Consider the following 15976-nt stretch of genomic DNA (forward strand, 5'->3'; position numbering starts at 1 on the left):
ATATACTATTCCAATCAGATATAAATTCTGCATCTTCCAAATCAAAGGAAGGTTTCACATTACAGTATGTGTCCTCATATTTTTTATGTGTTTGGCTAAGGAGCTTCAGACTACTGTATAAAGTATGAACTTGTAACGTTAATCTCTGCTTCAAATATAAATCTTCAAATTACAATTACTGTACACACACACAGACTTGCAGAACTGTACGGCTGTACAGTAGGTTGAATTGCTATTACACTTTTAAGACAACAGCTCGCGATCGCCCACTTGAGTTTCTATAGTCCAGACAACGCTAAAATGCAATTTTCTGCGCCCGATAGAAAACCGATAGAAACCCGAGTCAATTGCTATACGGTTGGAAAACATAGCGTGTCATGACCCGGTATTCAGAGCGGTATGCAGGGCAAGGTTTTAGAATAAAGGCTTGCGCCTCTGTATGTATTGGGGGGTTAAGTAAAAGTTTCGTGCTAAAATTTGTTTTTGGTAGCATAACCGGCTGCGTAAACAGATGGTGGTTTAAATCAGCCGAAGCACAGGAGCCAATAGGAAGCCTCACCGTCAGAAGTCACAGCTTCCAATTTGCCCGAATGCCGCAGGAGATTTAAGAATCATGAAGCACCATTAAAAAATTCTTAACTAATATTCCAGTATAAAAAACATCTTGTCTCCAATTAATGATTTCAGAACTTTCAAGTAAATACTTAAGTAACTCAAGTTAATATTCAAGTAAATCTCTAGTTAATATGTTTCTATTATTGATTTACTTATATAAATGGTAAAGAAAGAATACTATATGCTAGACTGGGAAGGATAGAAATTTTTAGCCATGTTGCATATTGTTTAAGGATTTAATTGAACTCTACATGGCTATTGATTTCTCTGGTTTGGTTCCCTATTCAATATGCTATGAAAACGCTTTCCCCTCCAGATACAAGGAGCTTTAATCTTCCCAAGGAAGGGGAAGCTTTTTTTTTAAAGAGCATATTACCTATGTTTCTACTATAACAATTTTAACACAGGCTGGGAAACCTTGGGTACCGTGAAAATACTAGTAGTAACTATTGGCAAAATTATCTTGTTGTTTTATTCAATATAGTTTCTGTAGGAATTCAATTTTGTACAATTTCCTACCACTGAGAAAAGAAAAAGTTAAAATAAAGCTCAATTGAAAACTATAATTAGTTCATATTCACTGTTGCTTAAGATGCACTAAGGAAAATAAAGATGCTAGATGTATTGAAAAACTAATTTAAAAGATTGAATAATATCTTAATAAATGTAGTCCTTAATTTATTTTGAATTATGGCTTTGAATAGAAGATACTGCCATAGACAATGTTCTCCTACTTGGATGGACTTGGCCTTCTTTGCATTTCTAATCATGCATTACTTATAGGATCCAATTTTTAATCAGCCAACAGCACCTTGCCTAATGTATGTTCACATGGAATTAAATAAAAAATCAGAGATCCAAAGGATGCTAATGAGTGCTCAGGAAGGAAAATAATGATATTGGAAATGTACTGTAGCTAGGCTTAGATTATCTGTCATATACTTAAATTGGATAATTAACTTTTATGAAGCTATAAGAACACTGAAAAAAACTACACAGTCAACCTTACAGCAAGCTATTAAACTGGGCTCATATATAAATGACTGTGAAAAATTGATCATATAGCACAAATATTACCCCTAAAATGTCCACTCTGCTACGGCAGATATGAATAAAATATATCTAAACATAAACAATTTATTGCTCAGTATAACCTTGTGAACACTTGCAAATTGAACCACCGCTCACTCTAATGGCACACATCACAAATTTACAACTTGTAAACAACTACAGTATTTAAATTTCTACTCATACTATTACTCTCTTTAGCAGGTGATATTGAACTTAACATCCAGGGTAGGAAGGGAGCGATGATTCAGGAACACCCCAAAAACAGAAATGAACAATGATGGTGCAGTAAAATCACAAATGTATGATGAAGTAAAGAAACTTGGCTCATATAGATTGCTTACTTACAACAAGTAGGGGAAGAATCAGCATTTGCGGGGAACAAAGTGTGTAGAAACTCAGGAGGGCTCTCACTCAGGATGATGTTCATGAGAAACACGGCAAAGAGAGACCATAGTGCAGACTAGCAAACAGTTTATCACAGTAAAAAAGGTTAAGAATTGTACTCACAATGTGTACAGCAAGTATAGGCACCTAAAATAGTATTGAGGCAGTAAGTCTCACGTCGAGAGAGGTGGTGATCTGGCGTCTTACTTCAGAGCTCCCACAGTCAGACTGCGTTGGACGGCGGCTGACATCACATCCGTTACGGGCTGAACAGCTTCCGGTTAGATGGGAGAGGGGACGGATACGCGGCACGTGGTCTCTTCACCTCTGGAACGGGGGTTACCGCATGCGAAGTTGAAGCTCTACGCGTTTCGCTGAACTAACGTCAGCTTCCTCAGGAGCAAACATCGACTCAGGTATACCCCAGGTTCTCAGTAGTGGAGACTCAGATCTCCTGTGCACAACAGGTATTGCACCATATACAGTTGTGTGAAAAAGAAAGTACACCCTCTTTGAATTCTATGGTTTTACATATCAGGACATAATAACAATCATCTGTTCCGTAGCAGGTCTTAAAATTAGGTAAAAACAACCTCAGATGAACAACAACACATGACATATCACAATGTGTTATGAGTTATTTATTTAACAAAAATAAAGCCAAAATGGAGAAGCTATGTGTGAAAAACTAAGTACACCCTTACTGCTTCCATAGGAATTAAGATGCTAAGTAGCAGACAGGTGCTGCTAATCAAATGCCCTTGATTAATTGATCATCAGCAAGTGACTAGGACATGCACATTTGTTTTAGGGTCTTTCTCGCCAGATAAACCGCTCGCCGTGGGGTGAAATAAGCCAGACGCTGGGGGAAAAATCACCTTCAATACTCGGAGTCAGCTGCTGCCAGAGTCTGGTCGATCGGCTCCTCCGCTGACGTCACCTCCTGTATCTCACTGCTACGGTGTCCCTGCGATGCCAAAAAACCTCCAACGCGTTTTGAAACTTCTAATAGTGGGTTTCTTCATCAGGGTTAGATGCTGCATGGGTCTGTACTTCTATTTATACCCCAGATTGTCCAATTACAATGATTGACAACATTTGATTACACTTAAATACACTTAAATACTTCAGTGGACACCCAGTATAGTTAGAATCCCCTGATAGAACATAAATGTTAGCAATAGCAGATGGAAACTAATTATAAATGCAATTGCAATGAAGGCTGAATCAGAAATGCCCAAGACACGGTTCATTTAATCAGGGGGAATAAAATCCCTCTTAATAATACTTGTTAAGGGGAATATACAGCAAAATATAAAGCAACAGTTCTTGAGCATCCAAAACAGCATTATAAAGCAATTTGCTTAAACATATACAACCAAATCAATTAAATCAATTAAAATCTGAACATACAGAGAGAACAACATTATGTATCATAGTTTCAAACTTATTATTACAAACATATTGTTACTAATTACATGGTATATTGTTACTAATTACATGGTACCTAACAGATATTGAAGAGACATCATGTTAGGCATGGAACCTTAGGAGAGAGATTACAATATAGTACTGTGCAATAAATTAAACTAGTGTAGTGATAAAATTAATGTTGATGATGATAATCATCATTCGCAGTATTATAATTATTAATTATAATTATTAATGTGAAATTAAATAAACTTATAAAAATAATCTTATAAAAATAAATTTGAATGAACTTATAAAAAATGAATGAACTTATGATGATATATATATATATATATTTTTATTTTGTAGCAGGCTACAACAACAAAAAGCGAACAATGACGATCAGAAGTGTGCTACTTGCAACACTTGTCGGCAGACAAATCCATTGTTCATTTTATGATGTTTGTTTTTGAAATATTGCATTACTATGTTGTCAATCATTGTAATTGGACAATCTGGGGTATAAATAGAAGTACAGACCCATGCAGCATCTATCCCTGATGAAGAAACCCACTATTAGGAGTTTCGAAACGCGTTGGAGGTTTTTTGGCATCGCAGGGACACCGTAGCAGTGAGATACAGGAGGTGACGTCAGCGGAGGAGCCGATCGACCAGACTCTGGCAGCAGCTAACTCTGAGTATTGAAGGCGATTTTTCCCTCAGCATCTGGCTTATTTCACCCCACGGCGAGCAGTTTACCTGGCGAGAAAGACCCTAAAACAAATGTGCATGTCCTAGTCACCTTTGGTGAGTAGGATTTCAATTTTATCAAGGCGGAGCAAGTTCATTCCTCATAGTGCAGACGCACAGGAAAATTTTACATTGGCATCCATTGATATATGGAAAAAAGGGGAAAGGTCCTCAGGCGCATGAAATTGAAGGGAAGAAAGGGGAACCACAGTGAAAAACAACACAAAGGTTATACACAATTCACTTCTTCATTTGGGGGGAGGTGGGAGGGTAGACAATAAAAATTCACTTCTAGGAGGAGACACACTCACATCTAGTCTCCAGTAATGATTAGATGATTTCTCCTCTGTGGGTGATTGGATGGGCTGGGAATGAGGGGATGCTGATTGGCGCAGCAGCAGCAGATGCCGGTGTTGGGGAGCAGAGCAGAGAGATGATTGGCCAAATCGTGCTCAGGAGGGACAGCAGCAGTTTCCTTCAGCTGAGTCTCCTCATGAGGGAGACCACAATTGTGCCAATCCAGATATACAGTAATACAAGCTGCTGAACACGATTTGGCCAATCATCTCTCTGCTCTGCTCCCCAACACCGGCATCTGCTGCTGCTGCGCCAATCAGCTGCTCTTCTCCCCACCGGCATCCCCTGCTCTGTGAGACCCGGGACACTCAGCAAAACCCGGGACATTTCCAGATACCAGGAGGCATCCCCTCATTCCCACCCCATCCAATCACCCACAGAGGAGAAATCATCTAATCATTACTGGAGACTAGATGTGAGTGTGTCTCCTCCTAGAAGTGAATTTTTATTGTCTATCCGCCCACCTCCCCCCAAATGAAGAAGTGAATTGTGTATAACCTTTGTGTTGTTTTTCACTGTGGTTCCCCTTTCTTCCCTTCAATTTCATGCGTTCTACACGTCGTGGAGCCACAAGTGGAGCAACGCGCCTGAGGACCTTTCCCCTTTTTTCTACCTACACCTGTACAGAGGTTGGTGAATCACCTCTGAGAGACTCGGGCAGCGAATCTCCTTTTGTGGAAAGAACTGAAGCCACACATTGAACAGTAGGCTATTCTTTTTGGCGCAACTTCCCTTTTCCTGCTATCCATTGATATATGTTTGTCATATTATTATATTATGTTTTGATTAATTGTTTAATTGTTTTATGTGTTAATTGTTTTATTAAATTTGCTCCATTATATTTATCCATTTTTGTCCCTGGATAATACACTACTGCAGTGTTTTTTTTTGTATGTTTTGTCGTTTTTCTTGAGGTAACTGTCTAAGAAAAGAACTTTATCCACGACCACATCCATATCCTTACCTCAGCACCACAGGAGGTTCTTTCCATCCGTATATCTACTTCTGGTTGGGAGAGACCAGAACAACCTTTGGGCAGCTCCAGGACAATCTTTTGGACTTTTGTATCACAGGTTTTTAATTGTCACATGTATTAATTTGATTTCTTTTGTCACACGAGCGCAATATTGCACTCAATATATCACCATGAATAGGCCGAGTGAAGTATAGTGCCTGCAAAGTTACATCATATGCAGTAGTAATGGAAGTTGATGTGATGATGGCACATATTAAGAAAGGTCATTTGTAGATAGCCTTGGTGAGCTAGATAACAAGCAACGACTACCTTTAGTACTGAGTTAAGGAGTGTATTAAGGTTAAAAACAATGTTTAATAAAACAATAGGATAAACAGTGGTGACATAATTGCTTCCAAATAGAGTCCAGCATTAAGCTAAGGAGAAGTGATTTGGGCTGGACCATTGGATCTGTGAGGTAAAGTGCTGTACTATAAAGATTGTTTATGCACATGACAAGTGATTGTACCATATTCCTGTTCTAACAGCTTTTTTTTACCATAATTGCAGAGCGTATCCCATGAAAAGTGATGTTAACAAGATTAAAAGTGTTAAAACAAGCACGTGCGTGGATTGGGAGTGAAGAAAATTTGAGGATGTCAAATTTTTGGATGAAACATCAATTAAAAACCAGAGACAAAACATAAAACACAGACAGAGCTCAGTGCACATCCAGTGAAATTCATATACGGTACAGTGTCTAAATATATATGTATAAATATCTATTAAATAAAATGGTCTTTTAGTTTAACATTTTTGGCCAAAATTGTTGTAAGCCCCTGAGCCACTGCACGGCAGACCACAATTCCAGGGGTCCCTAACACAAATATAAATTCTTAATAACCTGTGCAATACCAGGAACAATGATTTATAATAAATCTGTCAATATTAGTTGCAAAGTTCTAAGTCTGATTGAAGCTTTTAATAACCTGTACATTACCAGGAAAAGCACTCTGTATTAGATTTGTCACAACCATACTGCAAGCAAGGAAGTTCCTCTGAGTGGGAGATGCTATGGAGTGAGCTTTTAACCATTTAAATGTGGGAGGGGGTAAGCTTCAATTAGGTAGGAGGTTGCCGCCCTCCAATCAGCTAAGACTAGCTGAAAAAGAATTGTAAAACATACTGGACACCTAACAAGCTCCTATTGAACCCCCAAAATAACCACAACATATATTTTGGCCAAAAATGTTAAACTAAAAGACCATTTTATTTAATAGATATTTATACATATATATTTAGGCACTGTACCGTATATGAATTTCACTGGATGTGCACTGAGCTCTGTCTGTGTTTTATGTTATGTCTTTGGTTTTAAATATATATATTGCCATGCTCAGTAGCACTCCTCTGTGAAACTTATATGCTTATATATATATGTTGTGGTTATTTTGGGGGTTCAATAGGAACTTGTTAGGTGTCCAGTATGTTTTACAATTCTTGGTCAGCTAGTCTTAGCTGATTGGAGGGTGGCAACCTCCTACCTAATTGAAGTTTACCCCCTCCCACATTTAAATGGTTAAAAGCTCACTCCATAGCATCTCCCACTCAGGGGAACTTGCTTGCTTGCAGTATGGTTGTGACAAATCTAATACAGAGTGCTTTTCCTGGTAATGTACAGGTTATTAAAAGCTTCAATCAAACTTACAACTTTGCAACTAATATTGACAGATTTATTATAAATCATTCTTCCTGGTATTGCACAGGTTATTAAGAATTTATATTAGTGTTAGGGACCCCTGGAATTGTGGTCTGCCGTGCAGTGGCTCAGGGGCTTACAACAATTTTGGCCAAAAATGTTAAACTAAAAGACCATTTTATTTAATAGATATTTATACATATATATTTAGGCACTGTACCGTTTATGAATTTCACTGGATGTGCACTGAGCTCTGTCTATGTTTTATGTTTTGTCTCTGGTTTTAAATATATATTGCCATGCTCAGTAGCATTCCTCTGTAACACTCATATGCTTATATATATGTTGTTGTTATTTTGGGGGTTCAATAGGAGCTTGTTAGGTGTCCAGTATGAAACATAAATTACCCTGGAAACATGTTCCACAATGGCCTTCAAGGAAAAAAATCATTTATCCTTGCAACCTCAACCTAAACATCCACTCAAGATTTGTGTGAGGGGCAATCACTAGAATTGGACCAAGATCTTTTGTTACTGTATATTTAGAGATGAGAGAATTTATTTTAGCGGATTTGTATCTGCAACAAATCGGTTGCTTCCTTTGATCCACAGATTTCAGAAGGATCAATCTCAAAAAGGGCAATTCGCATTTTGCGGATTTTTATTATTATTGCCAATAGACTCCGGGGATTCCACAATGCATTGACGGTTTGTAGAATCCAATCCGCGTGATTCAGCAATCCGTTGGCGGATTTTTAAGAATGTGCGATTGACATGTTCATATTGGAAAATATTTGGTAAAATAAATAGGTTCTCCTGACTCTGCCTAAAGAATATAAATAATTCTGCTGGCCGGGCTGCTGTACACAAAGTATTCCTACAGGTGGAATTTCACACATTTTCACAGTACTGAAGACAGTAAGTCTTGCTATATCTGTATATACAAATTTGGACTAACTTTATTGAATTTTGAACTTTTTGCAAACATTCACGAGATTTTTGGAAATATTTGCCTAGTTATTAAAAAACCCTCAAAATATCCCAAACAGAAACAAATAAAAAAACTTAAATGGTCTCAAATTTTGTGGTAGTTTTCGGTCAAATTATTTCCATTATAAAATGAGTGATCTAAACACTAATAACTAAAACTGTTACAAACAAATAGTCCACAAACAATCTTTTCCTGCTGAAGATTTTATGATACATTGTAATCATTAACCAGTCTTTTATTATTAAGCTGAAATGGCCAATTGAGATAAATAGTGATTTTTGAATTATTAATTTTGTTTTCTAGGCTTTCTGACCAGACTTTGTGACTTTGTGACTTTGCAACTTCTAACAGCCTTCTTCTAGACTGCTTTGATGACACCAACAGCAACAGTCTTTCTCATGTCACACAAATCAAAATGACCAGGATAGTAAGAGAAGCTCTCAAGACACGTCAATGATGGCATTTTCACCAGACTTCCGGAAATATGGACTGTCTTCCAGTTTCTTATCAGAATGTTGTTAAATCTTTTCCTTCAGCTCATAAAATCTGCAAACAATGGGAGAAGTTTAACTATCCAACATAGTGCCATATCCAACACCAATATGTCCAGGGTTGTTCAGGATGATGAACTGTGCAGTAAATCCACCAACTTCCATGGGTGGGTCATTGTTGTGGTCTCCATCAATGTTACCGCAGAAAAGTTTTCTTTACTTTGAAACTAATATTATCACCAGACATAGCTCCAGTCAGTGCCTTGTGGTTAATTTTGACAGGATTGACATCAGTTTTCACATTCACCGGGGCAAAAGTAAACAACATGCTTGGATTCAGGATACCAGTTTACACACGACCAACTGGTACTATGCCAATACCTTCAATCTTGTTGGCATCCTGGTGAAAAAATAGGTGCAAAAATAAGCGCTCCTGTACACATAAGTAAATATAAAACACAACCTTAGATACAATGTCCAATAGGTAGTCCTGGAGCTGCCCAAAGAGATTGTTCTGGTATCTCTAGATGGGTATGTGAAGAAGGCGCTACTGCGCATGACAGAACTGCTCAATGTCCCGGATGAAGCAAAACAAACTTTATTGGCACAACTACAATGGGGCTACACCACGATCTCCTCCTTAATTGAGTAATGGTCGGTTAGACATAGAGTCCTCTGATAGAACTTTGATGTAATTGTTGCACCTCTACATCGAGATGACAAGGAATGAATAATTAAACATTATTATTCATTCCCTGTCATCTCGATGTAGAGGTGCAACAATTACATCAAAGTTCTATCAGAGGACTCTATGGGCCTCATGCAGTAAGCGTCGATTAAGTGAAATCGGCAAGCTTACCGATTAGTCATGTTAATGGCGATTTTTCCTCTCCGTATGCAGTAAGTGCCGAATACATTCAAAATCAACCCGAAAACAAATCCGCCCACTCTCACGATGATTATCCGATCACACACAGGTGTATCGGCGTGCGTGGCGGGGTGCTGATAGGTTGCCCAATCACAAATCTTGCTGAATCAGGCGAAACAAGCATGTATTGGATTGCGCGCCATATTTAAAGGCAACGTGTACTGCTAATCATTCTCTGTGTTGTTGGGAGTGAGAGAGAGAGAGATGCACAGAGCTGGCTGATTGAACATTTGCATATTGACGGAGAGACTTGTTGTGTATTGGGTGAGCTTTGTCCATTGTTGTTTTGTTTACATCTTTGTCTTGTTTTATATGTGAAAGTGTTTCGTGTGATTGGCTGTACATTAGTTGTCTGTTTTTTGTGAGTGATGAATACAAAAAGGATGGGGGAGCACAATGGTTGGAAACAGGCAGTGTTAGAGAACTGGTGATTGCTTTATAAGGTGAAGCGGTTATATCTTGAGCGGATGTGTTAGCTCAGGTGTCTAATCTCTAATTGGAAGGATAGGCACACATGGGTGTACGTGTGTTGGTGTGAAGGTGAAATAAAATAAAGATATATAAAACTTACACGGCCTTGTGTAAGCTCTGTCACATCAAGGTTTCTTTGGGAGTCCCGTGTGCTTCTGATGAGGCTTTTCTTCTTGCGATGCGGGTTCTTCGTCTTGATGTAGCGGCCACTTACTTCGTTGATTCACAGTGCCACTCCAGGGGGATTTCCTCTCGTATAAATAGAAAGGAGGATAGGGTTAACACATATAATTATATATATACGTCAATGTAGGGGGGGGGGGGGTGGTGTGTTTTATGAACCACCAAGAACATTGTATACTATATATTATAGTTTAGCACTCACACGGACTAGTGTGAGTGTAATCCTATCTTGGTATCTTGTACACTTCTAGGTGTTGCCCAATCAAAATATCAGATGATGAAAGGGTGGGGTATAAGGGTATTAATGGTAAATATAACACGATACTCACACGGGCCAGTGTGAGTACACACTCTTAGCGGTATCTTGCTCTTCTATTCCAGTTGTAGGTGCTGGTGAAGATGGGGTTAATATAAAAGACACTACTGTCTGGAGGGTAAAAACACTAACTTTAATAAAACATGAAAAATAAAAAACAAACACAGAATATAATTCTGTGGAAAGTAAAAGCAAGGGGTAGACAGTGTGGTGTTTAGTTGTAGGGAGTCTCTCTCTTCCGCGTCCGGATGGAGAGCTGCAACTGCACCTCCGCCTCCTCTGAAATGTGCTTTAAAATGTTCCAGGTGAAGAGCAACGCGTTTCGTCCAAGTACTGGACTTCCTCAGGCTCTGTAGATGTGGTCCTGCTGTTCCCAATCTCTTTTATGCCGAGTTGGACCAATCCAGATCGTTGTGTTGGTCCGGTTCCGTTTCTCTAATGCGACATGATGTCGCCATCTTGTGAGGTGCGCGCGCATCCCATCTTCTGCTGGGTCGCGTTTGTGTGGTGATCTGATTGCTAATAAAGTTTTGTCCATGTTGATGTGTTACGTGTTCTTTCTAGCTCAGCCAGTAAAATCATTAATGTCCTTGTCAATGTCCAATTTGTTTCAATAAAGTTCTGAGTTGATAAAAAAGGGGAGAAAGTGCGCGCGCAGTCCCTAATGTACTGCGTGATAGTATTGAAAGTCCCTGGCTTCTCGCAATTGCCTGAGGGGCTGAAAAAATTATGTATATATATCGTGGAAGGTATTGAATATACCTAAGGTTGTTACTACATGGGGTATAGTTGCTATACTATGCCATAAGTCTCTCAGTGTGTAATTTAATAAAATTATCTATGTGTGATAAGTTATGTGTCTTTTTTGTGTGCTCATATTGTTGTAAAGTGATTAAAAAGTTGATCTAAATTTCAATTAAATTATTTTGCTCCAAAAATTGAAAAACATGATTCAATCTTGTGTTTGTTGATTTATAAATAGTGTATGTTTTAATGTGAGTTAATCTGGTTTTGTGTTGATAAAAAGGTGATTAAATATTTAATGTGTAAGGTGTTTAATTTAATTAAATTAGATTAAGTGGTTTATTGTAGAGTGATGGATGTAATTTGTGAATAATGCATAACTTATTATAAGTTGCATCCAAAAGTAATATATATAAAAAATGACATATATAAAAAATATATTGTCTTTTTACTAAAAGTTAGTGTTTGAAAATTTAAAGTGCAAAGTGATTAAGGTTAATTTTGTGAGATTAGTTTAAATACCTATTAAAGTTTAGTGGAAAATGGTGTTGATAGGGATAATAAAATAATGATATTCGACTAATAATGGTAAGCAACATGCTGAATTAATATCTTATGTGGGTAAGTATGGCAGGTGAAAAACCATGCTTTAAATGTATACTAACCAAGTTTAAAGCGAACTGCTGAATAAGGCAGGTGGAATTAATAGTGCCTAAAGCAGGCTAATGTAAATATAAAAAACAGCAAACAGTTCTAAAAATCCCTGCGTAAATACATATGAAACTGGAGAAGTGTCTCTGTCAGTGATAAATCGGAGCAAAAGTAGAATTAAAAGTTGTATTCCATAAAATGAAAATATTAAGATAAAAATATTAAAATATGAGGTCCTGCATTTTAAAAGGCAGTCGTGGTAAATGCTGTCCAATCCTAAATAGCGGAGGGAATTCCAAAATCTTGAGTGGATATATCTGTTTGTTGGAGAAAAAAAGCAGATTAGTGATTGTCATGGATTTAAGCATAGATGTTGTCCAATGAGTGGAATATGCGGGCCGTAGCCTGGGTGCTCACATAAAGGCCCCCAGATCTATGTCTATATTGAGTCCTCTGGGTGTTAGTGTCTTTAATTTGTATATCCAGAAGGTTTCTCGTTGGCATAGTTTACGTAGGCGATCCCCACCTCTCCAATTGACATCTACCCTCTCTATTCCCTTATACGTCAGAAGGTTTGGGTTACCTTCGTGGAATAAGCTAAAATGCTTAGAAACGCTATGCGTCATTAGCTGCCTTTTTATATTTCCCATGTGTTCCAGTACGCGGACTCGCAAAGGTCTTGAGGTGCGGCCCACGTACTGGAGTCCACAGGGGCAGGACAATAAATAAACAATGTGATCTGTGCGGCAGTCTAGATGTTGTTTTATCTTAAAAGCTTCTTTTGTGACGTTCGACGTGAATTCTAGTTTGTTTCCCTTAGCTGTTTGTTTGCATGCTTTGCAATTAAAGCAGCTGTGGAAACCTTTTACTGGGGGTAACCAGGTCTGGATCTTTGGTTCTTCTTTCTTGAAGACGCTAGGTGCTAATTGAAGTTTAATGCACGGCGCCTTTCTAAATATGACCTTTGGGACATTGGGGATATTGTCTTTAAGGACAGGGTCTTGTAGTACCACATGCCAGTGTTTTTTTATTATTTTTTGAATTTTCATAGCATCTGCATTATATGTGCTAATGAATGGGGTTTGAAAATGTGTATTACCCTGTTTCACTTTGGATGTCAGCATGTCGCTACGTGGTAGTGTATTAGTTTTGGCTACTGCTGATTCTATGAGTTCTTGAGGGTAGCCTCTTTCAAGGAATCTGTCTTTCAGAATATCGGCTTGATCCCTGAAGGTGCTATCATCAGTGCAGTTTCTCCGGACTCTCCGAAACTGACCAAACGGTATGTTGTCTAACCACTTTGGGTGGTGGCAGCTGCTCGGCATTAAAAAATTATTGGCATCCGTTGGTTTAAAGAATGTTTTCGTCTTTATTTCTGAATTTTCTATGTATATATTGAGGTCCAGGAAGTTGATATTTACCTTACTGTGCTCTGATGTGAACTCTAGGTTAATATTGTTTTGGTTAATGTGTGTAATGAAATCTCTCAGTCCTAGTTGGTCCCCCTTCCATATAAACAGTACGTCATCTATATAGCGATGCCATGAGACCAGGTTTGCGCTGAAGGGGTTGTTAGACCAGATGTTGGATTCTTCCCAGTCCGCTAGAAAGATATTCGCGTAACTGGGCGCAAACCTGGTCCCCATCGCGGTTCCGCACATCTGGAGGTAGAACAGGCCATTAAACCAAAAAACATTATGCGTTAGAATGAAGTTGATGCTATCGATAATGAAGCTACGCTGTTCTTCTGGGATGTTAGTGTCCTGACTGATGGCATTTTCTACTGCTTTAAGACCGTCTGTGTGTTGGATGCATGTGTACAAAGACTTCACGTCGCAGGTAGCTAATATGAAGTCTTCCTGCCAAATTACATCTTTAAGGAGATTTAAGACCTGAGTGGTGTCTTTGAGGTATGATCTCCCTCTGATAGCATATTTCTGTAGGTAGAAGTCTAAATACTCCGACAGGTTCTGAGTTAAACCACTTAATCTAATTTAATTAAATTAAACACCTTACACATTAAATATTTAATCACCTTTTTATCAACACAAAACCAGATTAACTCACATTAAAACATACACTATTTATAAATCAACAAACACAAGATTGAATCATGTTTTTCAATTTTTGGAGCAAAATAATTTAATTGAAATTTAGATCAACTTTTTAATCACTTTACAACAATATGAGCACACAAAAAAGACACATAACTTATCACACATAGATAATTTTATTAAATTACACACTGAGAGACTTATGGCATAGTATAGCAACTATACCCCATGTAGTAACAACCTTAGGTATATTCAATACCTTCCACGATATATATACATAATTTTTTCAGCCCCTCAGGCAATTGCGAGAAGCCAGGGACTTTCAATACTATCACGCAGTACATTAGGGACTGCGCGCGCACTTTCTCCCCTTTTTTATCAACTCAGAACTTTATTGAAACAAATTGGACATTGACAAGGACATTAATGATTTTACTGGCTGAGCTAGAAAGAACACGTAACACATCAACATGGACAAAACTTTATTAGCAATCAGATCACCACACAAACGCGACCCAGCAGAAGATGGGATGCGCGCGCACCTCACAAGATGGCGACATCATGTCGCATTAGAGAAACGGAACCGGACCAACACAACGATCTGGATTGGTCCAACTCGGCATAAAAGAGATTGGGAACAGCAGGACCACATCTACAGAGCCTGAGGAAGTCCAGTACTTGGACGAAACGCGTTGCTCTTCACCTGGAACATTTTAAAGCACATTTCAGAGGAGGCGGAGGTGCAGTTGCAGCTCTCCATCCGGACGCGGAAGAGAGAGACTCCCTACAACTAAACACCACACTGTCTACCCCTTGCTTTTACTTTCCACAGAATTATATTCTGTGTTTGTTTTTTATTTTTCATGTTTTATTAAAGTTAGTGTTTTTACCCTCCAGACAGTAGTGTCTTTTATATTAACCCCATCTTCACCAGCACCTACAACTGGAATAGAAGAGCAAGATACCGCTAAGAGTGTGTACTCACACTGGCCCGTGTGAGTATCGTGTTATATTTACCATTAATACCCTTATACCCCACCCTTTCATCATCTGATATTTTGATTGGGCAACACCTAGAAGTGTACAAGATACCAAGATAGGATTACACTCACACTAGTCCGTGTGAGTGCTAAACTATAATATATAGTATACAATGTTCTTGGTGGTTCATAAAACACACCACCCCCCCCCCCCTACATTGACGTATATATATAATTATATGTGTTAACCCTATCCTCCTTTCTATTTATACGAGAGGAAATCCCCCTGGAGTGGCACTGTGAATCAACGAAGTAAGTGGCCGCTACATCAAGACGAAGAACCCGCATCGCAAGAAGAAAAGCCTCATCAGAAGCACACGGGACTCCCAAAGAAACCTTGATGTGACAGAGCTTACACAAGGCCGTGTAAGTTTTATATATCTTTATTTTATTTCACCTTCACACCAACACACGTACACCCATGTGTGCCTATCCTTCCAATTAGAGATTAGACACCTGAGCTAACACATCCGCTCAAGATATAACCGCTTCACCTTAAAAAGCAATCACCAGTTCTCTAACACTGCCTGTTTCCAACCATTGTGCTCCCCCATCCTTTTTGTATTCATTACCTATAAGGGTCCTGGATAGATCCTGCTGGGGTTCCGAGTCACGAGAGGATACCACTCGAAAACCATTTACAGGCAGTATTACACCACTCTTTTTATACTTCTGCACATCAGATAAACTACATAGAGATAGCGCCCGGGTACCTCCTCAAACAAACTTGTTTTTTGTGAGTGCTGGAAGTATGCCCGCAAAGCGTGGGAAGAGTGATGCTGGTGGGAGTGGGAGTGCTACTCGTGCGAGTACGTGTCGGAGTGAACGTACTGTTCAGGGGAGTGATGTTGCTGGTGCACCGAGTGG

At 38.7% G+C, this 15976-nt stretch overlaps 1 pseudogene; it reads right to left on the minus strand.

Annotated features, from left to right (window-relative positions):
• Window positions 1-8517: 8517 nt before the first annotated feature.
• The window catches only part of LOC142490704 (elongation factor 1-alpha, somatic form-like), a 28905-nt pseudogene continuing 21446 nt past the window's right edge, over window positions 8518-15976 (minus strand).

The sequence above is a fragment of the Ascaphus truei genome, chromosome 3 (genome assembly GCF_040206685.1).
Source record: "Ascaphus truei isolate aAscTru1 chromosome 3, aAscTru1.hap1, whole genome shotgun sequence".
Lineage (NCBI taxonomy): Eukaryota > Metazoa > Chordata > Amphibia > Anura > Ascaphidae > Ascaphus > Ascaphus truei.